Raw genomic sequence first — 14,050 nt, 5'->3', positions numbered from 1 at the left:
TATAATTAATTTAATTACTGATGAATAAATAAATATATTAATTTATTTAATATTTATTTTGAAGTATATTGGTTTATTCTAAATATTTTTAATCCCTTTTTGTTTAAACAGATTAATTTCTAGTCACTACTTTGAATATGACTATTATAAATATTGGGAATAATTTTAAGTATTTATTACCATTATAATTTTCAACATATTAAAAAATAAAATGTAATCAATATAATTTAAAAACTATTTATTAATATTTTAAATTTTTAAATACTATTATTCTTCATATATAATTTCGGGCGCGAATACCGTCGTCCGTTGGATAAGCATAGACCAACAATATAAGGTGTATTTCGGGCCGAATGTGGGAACGATATTTTTTTTTGCAAACTTCTACCAGAAACATGTGTCATTGAACACCAACACAAAATAAAGGCTATGGCCCATGGGATAATGAAGTGTCAGGTGATGTGGTGTTTAGGTGGCAAAAATCTTATGTATAATGGGACCCATGACAACTGACCATATACAGTGGTATTGCCTTATCATACGCACACCACTGAATGGTTAACATTTAGGTGGCTTTAATGTCAACTTGTGCTGATGAATTGTGCGGCTGAACTAGTACATGCAGAGGAAGGATGGCAGAGTTTGTGATTAATCATAATGGCAAATGTCGATGGCCGCCGTCGTTGGATGTCAGAATTGAGTGTGAGGTGTTAAAGCTTGGGTGGATTGGATGGGTCATGGAGTGTATTTGGATTGCCATTTTCTTGGTATCATACAATCTAAACTTGCAGCGTTGTCTTGGGTTTCTTAAACAGCATGGAAACCAATTTCTCCTTCCATACTGATAAGAAATTAGTCCCATTTCTCGAACGATTTACAGATAGGAGGTTGAAAGATTTGTTCTTGTTTAAGGATGAGAGATTGTACAAGAGTTTGAAAATGCTACTGGGAGAGGAAATTGTCCATGTAGGTCATCTCTACAGGATGAACATAGAGGCATATTCATTGATTGTTGCTTGGGGTTTCTAGTTTCAGGATGATGTGGACAAGGTAAAAAATGCCCTAAGAGTTGTAATTGATTCAAACCACCTGTTAAATCTGGATAGTGTGTGTGCTTGTGTGGTCCTAAAGGTGGGCACTGATGAATACTAAGAGGGGGCATGAATTAGTATACCAAAAAGCACTGAACTCAAACACTTAAACAGTTTAGCAGATAACCGGTATGACAGATTTACAAATAATCTGGTTAAGATAAATGCAAACCAAATAGAAAACAAAGCATTCACCCACAAGAGCACAATCACCATAACACAAGAAGTTTTGACGTGGAAACCCAAATGGGAAAAACCACGATGAGCAGAAACTCACAAGTAACTATCTGCAGACTAGAAACCAGACCAGTTAAGGTCAGACCGGTTAAGGTCATACAATGTTCTTCACCAGAACAGATCCTGTTAGGAATCTAGATCTTTGTTAGGAGATAAGTCCTGTTAAAGACTACCTTGTGAGAGGATTTCAGATTCACAGTTGTGAACCACCTTGTTAGAGGATTTACAAAGGCTTTGCTAGGCCTACTCGGTTAAGGGTTTTAGACTTGTCGAAGATGTGAGTAATCAAAAAGTGAGTGATCTAGATACTAGCACAGTATGCTTGGTTAGATCCATGATAGCTCATTGTTAATACATTTCAGCATTACTTCAGTCTTCAATATCTCCACACTCCTACTCTTCACACAGACCTAATCTTCTCTTCTATGATCGCACATACAAAACCTCATCATCTAAAACCCTAGACATGATGTCCTTATAAAGGAGTCTGATTTCATGTCGGTCCAATAGGATTACATTACAAGTTCCTAGGTTCAGTGCATCTAGACACATTTGGTAACACAACACAAAATCAACGTCAAAGTGTCAGTGGATGATAACTCATCATAGAAATATCGGTTGGAAACTCATCACAGAGTAATACCAGTTCATACAATTTACCGATTATCGGTTGCCAAAAGTGAAGACTGGAAAAATGTTAACTATCGCTTTGTTCCTTCGTATCGCTTGAGATCTTCATACCGCTTTGGGTCTTCAGTCAGTTTGTGACCGATAAACATCTTCTGCAAAAAACCGATAGTCTAAAGACTATAATACATAATACCGATTGGAACAAATATCGGTTTAGCATAACTCATACATCAAGAAAGTGATCACAAAACAAGTGTGTGTCCATCAATGACAATCACAACATCATCACAATGCCAACAGGCATTGTTCCTGAGGTAGGGGTGGTTGGTTCGGTGGCGCTGCTAGCACTCATTCTATGGGTTGATGATGATTTGAAGGCAAGATGAAAAAATCTTGCTTGGCACGGGTGGCAGGCCTTCAAAATGTTCGCAAGGTTGATGCAGTTTGATGAGGTTTTAAGGTTCCTTCATGAAGTGGCATGAACAGAGGTGGGTCAAGAGTTGAGGCTGAGACCCAAGACTACCCAAGAAATGAAGTGGCTCTCAAAATTCTATGATGACCCAAACTACAGGCCACTTATGGGTTAATCCTGCTATGGCCGGTGGTGTTTGGTGTTGTTTGTTTGTCTTTTTGTTCCATGTCCATTTTCTCCCCAACTCTGTATGTATGAGGGGATGTTTGCTCACAATTTTGGTAGGCCAAATTGGAATTGTGGGGTTTCTGCATGTAGTAGGGTTTTGTTTTTTGTTGGGAATGGTGGTTTTGGGGGTGTTTTTTGTGGTGGAAAAACTTTGGTGGTTTTACTATACCACCTATACTTGCATATTTGTAATATTTTATTTCCAAGTAATACAATACAAAAATTATCGATAAAAAAAAATGAAATTTCATACAAGTTTTGAAATTATATATTTAATTCATTTAATTCATATTTAAATCCTATTGATAATGGGACGGACAATGACTGGCAATGGATACTGGATTGTCTATTGGATGAGCACAAATCAATGGCTTAAGGTGTATTTTGGACCGAATGTGGGATCTCTAATTTTTTTTGTAAACTTCCACCAGAAACACATGTTATTGAACACTGAAATGAAAGAAAGGTTATGGCCCATGGGACGATGAAGTGTCAGATGATATGGCGTTTGGGTGGCAAAAATCCTATGTATAATTGGACCCACGACAACTAACAAAGAATACCGTCGTCCATTGGATGAGCACAGATCAACGGTGTAAGGTGTATTTTGGGCCAAATGTGGGAACGATAAACATTTTTTGCAAACTTCTACCAAAAGACTTCCATAAATGATAAATATTTAATTAAGTATAGTTAAATTTTAAATGTGTAATTGTATACTTAATTAAGTGTAATAAGCTTTATTTCGGGAAGAAGTTGTAAAGGATTAAAAATTCTTCAAAAATATTTCAAAAAAGTGACTCATGTGACGTGTCAAACTATCAGTCCTCAGAATTTAGAAAGAAGCAGTGAATTTTTTGCCCTATGGTAGCGAATAGTTATTAATAATAATTTATAAAATTACAACACGATTCTAGAAATTTTGCCCTTTAGGTTTTACTTTTGAAATTTTGAGGGTTTTCAAACTAAAGGACTCATATTGGTATTTTGATTCTTGGACAAACCAGTAAATCCAGAGAGATTCTGAAATGACTACTAGATTGAGGAATGCAATAGAGTCTGTTTGCGTCAGTCTATTCAAATAGAAATTCTGAGTAAAATCTAGAACACCTACATCCCGCGTTTTTAATTTTTGAATCTCATGGTTTACCATTTAGATTGTAGAACTAGAATTATGGGTTCAACTTGAGGGTTAGCATTATTTTGAACCATTAACAGTACCAATGATGGGGAAACCCAGTAGTACAACTAAAACCCAAGTGAATAAAAAATAGACTTAACTGAACTAGTTAAAACAACAGCTTTCACTGATGAATACCATGATATTTATGACCCTGTTATCCATGGTAAAAAATGAATCATAGAAATTAGATATGCATTGTCTAATAAGGTGAGAGATCTAGATAGGGGAAAATATACTATCTTTAACACAATGTTATATGCAAGTACAAATAAAATTGCATCGTGTTATGTTGGACTTCCCAGCATGGTGTTACCTGAAGTATTCCCTTGCCCAGAAATTGTCATGGTTTGTGCCCAAAATTATGATGAAGATAGAAAAGCAATTGTCAATAAAAATACTCAAGAGGAAATTTTGTCCATAACCAAGGGAGAATTTGTTCATTTGTTGAACCTAGGGTTTGAAGCACAAAACTCAAACGTCCACATTGACCTAGGAAAGTTGGTCGAGCAATATGACAGAATCGATGCAAATTATAAAAGATACATTTATCAAAGATTTAATAGTGTCTAGTACTCGATTGGATTGGAAGCCTCCTTATGATTATAATATATTTGTGTAATGGGTTCAGGATACTATTTCCTTACTAAATTTTTGCCTAGGAGTGGAAAATGATAGGGAAGTGGGTGTCAGCCTTCTTGAAATAATTTTAAATATCCATTGCGTAATAGAACCATTAAGATTTAATTTTATTGAGCACATTGTTAAATCTATGCAAACACAATTACTAATGATTAAAACAAGTTCCTATAAGACATTTAGGTTCACATCCTACTTGTGCTATCTTCTTCTATCAAAGTATCATGCAATATTCGAGACCAACAAGCTTCACAATGAGGTCCATATAAGATTGATGAGAAGACTCAGAATAGATCAGAGTGTCGAATATATGAATGGACACCTAAGATAAGGATGAATGATAACATAAAGAACTACAACCATTTTGTAGACTTCTTTTTGGCACCAATGTATAAAGAAATTACAAGCACTCCAATGCCTAGATTGCCTATGTCTTGTAGAGATTACATTCAACTCGGAAGTAAAATACAATTGGCTGACTGGTTCTTCATGGAAGATTATATTGTGTTAAGGTTTTATCGATCAGCAATAGAACCCTACAAACTTCCAATACATGTGACAGTGAGGGTTTGTGCATTGGAATATGTACGGCAGTTGGAGAGCACAAATGTACTCTTTCATGGTCATAAAAAGAAGAGCATATTTCCTTCCTTGCCCTTCTCATGTGGAGGGTTCACATTTGACATAAAAGCATTCCAACTGGCACATGATTTTTTGACAATTTTTAGCTTTGGTGTTGAGGGTCACTGGTAGTATGATCCACTCAACATCATTCAAATAAGGCTTAAAAAAATGGGAACTCTGAAAGGTTATGCCAACATCAAAGTAAACCATTGCTAGAAAAGATTAGAAACATGGACTCTTGGGATGAGGTAGAAAAAGAGATGGAGAAAATTGTTGCTAATAATAAAATTTCAACTGAAGAATTGTCATCATAAATTATGGCATTTCACACATAGAAAATAACATAGCAGGGCATCCAAAATCAAAATGAAAATAGGAGGTCCTACAATTTTTACCAAAAAGTTGCTAATCCATCTAACAAATTTATTCCCAAAAAAATACTGCATGAATGTAAAGACAGACATTGGACTCAAACCAAACTAAATGATTTTTGGACTATGAGGAAGAACCTCGGTGAAATAAAGACCAGTGCAAACTTTGATAAAATCAACGAGGATATTGAGTTTAGCAAAGTTGGGAATATGGAGCATCCCATAGAAGGATATGACAAAAGTGATGATGAAAATGAGTATGAGGTTGAGGTCACTCCAACAACTACTATGGTCTCTGCAAAATTGAGTGGAGTCGATGCTTCCATGAAAGAAAAATATAGCAAAGGGGCAATCATTGTGGAAAAAATGGGTTTTGAAGATGGTGGTCTAGGTCCCCAAGGAGAAGGCCCTTGGTTTCCACTTGAGGTACCACTTCCATAAAATTCAAAATAAAAACGTCCTGACAAACCAGTCATTGGACTTGATTCGTTAGATTCATCATAAAAAAGGTACTACTCATAACCCTGCATCTCCATTTCAATTTGTTAGAGCTTCAAAATCACCTTATGTAGACACTCGGATTCAATCACAACCACTGCCATAACATGGTATTCCTATTGGTGGTGTATCAAGTGCCACTACCACTGGTGGGGAATCTTGGGATAGTATTTATATTAGTGTTCAATCAAGTGCCATTGCCACTGGTGGGGATGGCATGGGTACTAATACTAGTTGTCCTGATTAGGCGCAACAACAGGATATCTCTCGTAAGAGAACAATAGTAGTAGATACTATACATAATCCTAGTGATCAAGGAAATGTGAAGAAGCCAAAGGTTATGGCAACTATGTCGGCAAGTACAAAAACACCTTCAGAACAAACTACACTTGCAAGTGAAGGTGGGACAGGATTAGGAATGGCTTTTGGTACTCCTCAAAATGCATTAGTTAGAACCACAGACATAGGTGGAGCCTCATATATCACTACAAGTGCTATTTCACCTTTCAAACATTCAATTGTTTCAGCAAACCCATATTTTCATTACAATGATTTCTTTAATAAATTTGCACAAACAAAAAATATGAATAAAGAAAAAAAGAAGACATTGAAGAGGGGTGTCCTTACTGCAGTTTTAGAGGAATAGCCTACATCGAACGGGGTATTTCTCACATATGACCCAAACAAATATATGATGGAGTTCATGATTGTTATGCCCAAAATAAAGATAAAAATCCGCCACATAGTCAGATAGATCCCTTTGAATTTCACGTTAGCACCCTCCAAATGGATTTTTCCAAAGTTCAAAATTTGGACAAAATTAGTGTGTCAAGACAGACCATTGAAGTGATCTACACTTCACTACTAAAGATGGAGAGAGAGAAAAATAAGATGGTGAAACAAATGGAAAAGTTACAGGCAGACCTGGCAAATGAAAAAGCAAAGAGGAAAGTAGCAGATAAGAAGTGCAATGAATTGCAAAATAGGATAAAAAATTCGGCCTCTACCTCAGCAATTATAGTGCAAGAACAAATGGAGGGAGAACTGAAGGAAACAAGGGAAAAATTGGATGAAGGCTGCTGCCTTAAACAAAAATTTACAGAACCAATTAGAGCATGAGACAAAAAAAGAAAAACATTTGGAAACAAAAGCAAAGGAAGAAAGAAAAAAATGTGCATAAATGAAAGAAGAGCTGTAGAATGCAAATAATAAAATTAAAATTTTGAAAGACAGATTAAAGGATAATATGAAAAATATAGTGAAGTATATAAAAGAAAACATTTGGGGGCAAATAATGCAGAGTGACAAGTTGTGTGAATGGTTGGAATTGAATTAAAGTCTAACAGTATTTTTTTGGAAGCTCAAAGAGCACATTGAGAAGAACGGAAATGTTAATTCAAAGAGTATTGCAAAACAAATGTTGCAAGAAGTCTATAGTAACAATGATAGCTATTTGGCATCCAAGGGAATTAAGAGCCGCATTGATACCTCAATTAAGGCATCATCTATCATTCAAAGATGCCAGAAACTAAGGGAAGCACATGAAATTTTGGATAAAGGTGGGAAAAAGTTATTGAAGCTACAACAAAAGACAACCAATTTGTTAAATCTTGGTTTGTCAAAGAGTGTTGACACATCAAATAAAATCATTAGAAAAGAAGCTTTCAAAAAAAGGATGGAGGACAAAATGAAGTCTGATTTAGACTTGCTTCCTAAGGACACAACTCCTCACAGCTACCTGGATTTCATCAAACCATTGACAACTTTGAATGCAATATTGGGTGAAACAATGAGTCAAGTCACTCTTCCAAATATGGATTGCTGACGAAGTTGCAGTTGACTTACTATACTTAAAAGAAATTGGACTTCCATCAGATGAAGAGTGGAGCACCCTACAAAAATTGGCACAAAGATCTCATGAATCATAGTATGTATTGCATAGTTTTCTGCTTTTACTCTTAATTTCAAGGTCTTCTGCTTTTGGCATCACTTGAAATAACTTTGTTTTATGAACAGGAAAAATGCAACACTCACTATTACTAATCCAACCTATGATGCACACCTTCAACCTTGTAAATTTGTATTCTCAATTTCTCTTAGATTTTAACTTTTCTGTCTTTCTCTGTTTCTGATTTCTAGGTTTTGTGTGCACTGCTATTCTCTATATTCAATTTTCCATGGCTTGAATTAAGTTTTAATTTTGAACTCTATTTTTTGAATAGGATGAGGAGACATGTAGTAGTTGCTAAATTGCTAATTTGGCCTATGATGGTCATAGATACCTTCAGCCTTGTAAAATTGTACTAAGTTTGTGATACTGATGAGATAATAGATTTAGTGCCTTAGTAATTGATTTTGATGTTGAGTCTTCACATGTTGCAAAAATATCTGAAGTTGGTATTGCTCCCTTGTTTCTATAAAAGGGAATTCGGGGTCATTTGCAAAGGGTTCTGAAATTTTGTATTGACTTTTGCATAGAGAATCACATAGAGTTGTATATTGAATGAATTGTATCATGTGGCTATATTTTGAAAGAATTAATGAAAATCTCAACATGTCTAAATAAACATCACTCTATCAATAAACACATTACACTCTTGTATTCTTCTCTTTTCTATCTGAAATTAGAACGTTGAAAAATACAATTGCAAATCAATATTAAATTTTAATTGCAATAAGTTGATAGACACATAAAATATCATCAAGTTATCAACCACAATAATAAGTTTTTGTAATATAAATGATGAGATACAATAATAAGATTAATAAATACCTAGGAACTACTAGTGTTAAATCTCTTAAAGTTGCCATTCTTCCTCAAAAAATTCAGAGCTTCCTTGATTCTTGTCTATGTTTTCTTCACTCTGGGTCTACATACCTCCGTTGAATTGCATCCCAATGCTACCAGTAGGTCCAGTACATGAGTCAATTGTCTCACTGCCAATTTGGTTTAAAGTGTTGCCCAAATCTCTTCTTTCACATTTGGACCTCCATATTTTTAGTGTCGTGTCATAAAGAAAAGTGTGGACATCATACCTAGATGTATAGAGCCTCAAGCAATTTTCCAAATTCTTGTCTAGTTTGTTTCTTAGCTTTGATTTTAGGAACCCCAAAGCATTGAAAACTCTCTCGTCCTCCACCGAACCCAATATCATGGTAAGACGTAAATCAACAAGCTTGAAATAGTCTGATATTGAATCACTCATCACCTCACTCTGACCTAGATTTGTCCAAAGCCTTGTTACTAATCCCTCTTCATGGGGGTTCTCCATTACATCATATTGTTCCCTCATAGTGTATGCAAAACAGGTTGATTTCTCTCTAAGAAGAGTTTTGTTTAAACTTCCATTTACAGTTACTCCACTAAATTCTTTGGATTTGCAAAATTGATTTATCAAAGTGAGTAGCTTAGTTCAAAAATCAACTAAATTCTTGAGGTTCCAATATTAAGGAAACACAATAGACATGGCTTCAAGTAGTTTCTTAGGAGGGAATCTACTTCTAATATGTGAGGAAAGATCATAGGCAATTTTCTTCATAGAAGCAGTTACAAACTCAACAATCTTGTTGAACTATTCACTTGTAACTCTTGCTAGTCGCTTCTTGGGGCGCTTTCCTAGTTCCTCGGGCTCGACCATGGCAAAGAAGTGCATAGGTATCTCAATTCTACGTACACTGGCACATAACTCCCTGTTTGCACTGATCTGTAAAAAGTTATCAGGATTGTTCAAATCTGTGAGTGTCTACCACTTAGTAAATTTTTTATCAAATAATGTTGGTTGAGATCCATAGAGATGATCGAGGGTGAGGCATGTCATCTTACGCAGCTTTGCATATTGTGCAATATACATAGCTCTTTATTGGGATTTTTTCATAATATTCCTCATTTTCTCTACCATGGGGAGAAGAGTTACTAAAGTTAAGAGTGTCTCTATATTACTTAACCTCCAAAGTAGGTCAAGAAATTTTGGTTGCTCTGGTTTGTCACGATTTGTGTGAAATAGTCCAATCAAGGATGGATATTCTGAAAAAACTCTATGTGTTGGTCCATCCAAAGAGATCCATCTAGTATCATTATCCTTAAGAAGCTTGTTCCCATCAGTTATTCCATCAACAAAGTGTTGAAATTCTATAAATCGTTTGGGACTTCGACAGAAGTGTGAGTAAAGCTCTCTAATTAAATGTTCATTTTTTTTACTGGAGCATGCTTGCTCACAATTCCAAAAGCTAGATTCATTCTGTGGTCCATGAAGTGAATGCCAGTAATGTAGGGTGCACAAGAATTTTCCATCTTTGTGCAAAGACCGTTCCTATGACCTTACATTACCGGAGCTCCATCTACTCCAACATACACCAACTTTTTGACAATTGTCATGTCATCCATACCTTCATATTCAATTAAACAACTCTTTACTAGTTGAAATAAATTTTTTGTTGTCACACTATCCTTCATTTTAGCAATAGATAGTAGATGAGGTTGGCAGGCATGATTCTGCAGAGTATAAACATGCATGCATACCTACGAAGTATTATCTACTATCATAACTTCATCTAAAGACAATGCAATAAAGTTTGATTCTCTTATTTTTTTCCTTTACATCTTCTTTTTCAACCTTAGCAAGACAATTTTCCCATTCCCATCCACTGTTTACTGACCAATGACTATTAGGATAGTTACGAACTTTCAAAAAGTGTAATAAACCACTCATTGATTGGTAGTCTGTCATAGCACACCCTCTGCTCAAAATATAAAAAACAACACTTAACTGAACAACTTTTCCCACTTGTTCTATTTGCATTGCTTTTCCAATAATAGCTTCAATATAACCTTTAACTTCAGCAGGCTTTGCCTCTATTTTCTCAAAATAAAATTCTTTGGTATTCCTCACATGCTTACATTCCTCCTTTGTTTTTCATCTTATCACTGCTTTTTCAAATCCATCTATCATTTGTTTTTCATAAACTTTACCCATATGCTTTTCTATGGTGTCAATTTTTAGCTGCAACCTCTTTTCCTTTTTATGTTTCCAAGTGCAAATCTTACACCTGCATTCTATTGGAGGCTCACCTTCAATTGGATTCTCCATTGGTTCAATGAATGGATACTTTGACACTCAATTAATTTGAAAATTCCTCACTGACATATCCCACTCCCAATCTTTTTTTATTTGGGTTGATCCTTTTTTTATTTGGTTTTTCTTTTCCCCTTTTGTGCATTATCATCTTTAGCATTATCACTCAAGTCAATTATATCATTCCGGCTAACCTAGGTATCTACCAGAAAATCTTCTACAAGTTCATCATGATCTAAGATATCAGGTTTATCGTCTTGTTCAATATGCAGTGTAGGTTGTGAATCTTGTACTTGTACTTGTGATGGTGTACCTTCCTAATTTTCACCACAATCTTTGCCAATGCCAAAGTATGATAACAACGTTTTACATTTTGCTGGCCTCTCTTGGCCTTCCCCACATGCAGTATTCCTACCCTTCTTCCTATTTGACATCTCCAATGAAATGAAGGCTGCAAAAAAAATATCAACTTGTTGATAAGTAATAATAGATTATATGATTCATTGGCCCTACGACCTACAATCTAGATGTATGAGGTCTCCTGGGTGACCACTGATGGGTCCCCACTAAGAAAGAATGAACTCAATAGTGCAAACAAATAGAGATGAATTTAGAATAATATTATAAAACTTCAAAAATATGATCTGAAACTTAGTAGTCGCCAATGCAATTAGTAGCAATGGTTATTCCTGGTCTGAAACTTTGCTAGTGATCTGAATTGAGAGCTCAAAACCGACCAAATTGTGTAGAGATAAATCTGATCTTTGATTGTATTTATACTAATCCTTATTTGGCAAATTCGGTGGGAATTATATATGGTATACAAATATTTGGTGAATCAAACTTAACTATAACACGTCTTATGTAATTTTCGACACGATTATGGGTCGTCCAATTTATTGGCAATTATAATAGAGGGTGAAAATTGGGGTGAATTGAGACATGCTTCCACAAAATATCAGGCGAATTGGGTCCTCCTGGCCAATAAATCTTTATATGGCTATTGGCAAATTATGATCGTCTATTAAGATAACCTCAGAAAGTGTAGGTGAAAATATTGAATTTATTGTGCAGAAAACGTAGATTCTATTGGCGAAATCTTGATAGAGATACAATTAATTACATAAAACAATGGGCAATTGGGTCATGCATTTGACGAATATTTATAAAGTTCGGGTGACATGGCCACCCCTAATCGATACAATATATTCATTATTTTCCAGGTCGCCGACGTGAAATATTCGCCATTGACAAATATTCACCACTAAAGTAAACCTTGCATTCATCCAAATGGTGAAAACCACTTTTATGGTGCCTTGGATAAGTACGGTGATGAAAACCTAGCATACATGTGCCATTCATAAAGGTTGTAGCTCCATTGTCTTTTAGACTTGTTGCAATCACATCCATTCCATCTACTCATACATCATGTCCACCATGGCTTGTTATTAATCTGCAATCAGGTTTATTACCACATGTGTCTAGCATCCTTCTTTTACACCGACACCTAACTGGGGGCAACCTTGTCAACCTAATGATGAGAGTGGATTCTCAATACTGGTGATTCACCAAAAATGTCTTGAAATAATCCAAAAACATTTGTAAATCTCAAAAAGATAAAAAACATTCAAACAATATCTTGAAGAAAAGGTAAGAACATTCAAAAACAAAAAACATAAGAAAACATCAAAATCAATCAAAAACATTGCAATAAAATTGTTCCTTGTACATAAACATCAAGCCAGACGCAAAACAACATCTGAGCTACCTAAAAGACGATTGATTATCAAATCAATAAACAATCAAACATCTAAGCAACACATATGCGTGATTGTCCTAACAAGGATACATCTTTCATTACAATAGGACATCATGACATATTTATTTGACAAGAAGATTTTGATTGGCTAATAAGCACTTGGTCAGATTACTACTTTTTGTATCAGGTTCCTGTGCTACTCTATGGGATATCCATAAGTGATTAGAGTGGCCAGGATGGTTCCTGATATCTTTTCTTTATTTTCTGTCTATGGATTATTCCAATGAATTTCTAGGGAAAATACTAATGGTGTCTATGTGGGAAGTTCATAAAGCTACAAGATCCTATGCAAAAATACAGAGTCATGGTGTATGGCTTATTGACTACAATGTGTACCTTGACCATAAGTATGTGAACCAGAATGGAGGAGAATATTCCTTGTCTGTAATATGTCTGTTTGCAGGTGGAACACTCAACCTTGGTTTCTAAATACCTTGACCAGGAGCAGTACTACAATGCTCAATGAGGAAATAAAGCATTATGAATCAGCCATGGATCACCCATTTCATCTCATCTATTGCATTTTGTTGCATATCGCTCATACATTTGTTCATCTATACATTGTAAATTTTTTTTACGCATATGCAAGAAATAGAGTCGTTATGAGAAAGCTAAGTGTGAAGGATTATCTTTAAAATTCACGATGAAGTACTATGATACACATTACCTAACATCTACCTCTAGCATCTACATTTTTATAAATATTAACCATTTCACTAGGTGCATGAATTACTTCGGATTTAGATCCATTCATAAAATGCATCATCATTCCTTTTTTTAGGGTCATTTTAGGTTCATTCATTTTGCATAGCGCTAATCTGTGCATTCCACACATTGAAGATTGATAAGTGACATTACATTAACTATCATCATTTAGTATCATCATATGTCACTCATTACATTCATCATTAAAAATAATCAATTGGTATTATTATAAAATTATTTGCATTCATTTACATTATAGGCTCATTTGCATCCATTCATTATAGAATCATTTGCGTTCATTTACATTATAGAATCATTTGCATTCATTTACACTATAGGCTCATTTGCATCCATTCATTATAGAATCATTTGCATTCATTTACATTATAGGATCATTTGCATCCATTCATTATAGAATCATTTGCATCCATACATTATAGGCTCATTTTCATTCATTCATTATATCTTCCTACATTCATTTATATCATCATTCATTTATCATTATTAAATACATCATCAATCATTCATTTATTATTATTAAATA

This window comes from Cryptomeria japonica, chromosome 9, assembly GCF_030272615.1.
Source record: "Cryptomeria japonica chromosome 9, Sugi_1.0, whole genome shotgun sequence".
Taxonomy (NCBI): Eukaryota; Viridiplantae; Streptophyta; class Pinopsida; order Cupressales; family Cupressaceae; genus Cryptomeria; species Cryptomeria japonica.
The sequence above is the reverse complement of the archived record's forward strand: the minus strand, read 5'-3'. Positions refer to the sequence as shown.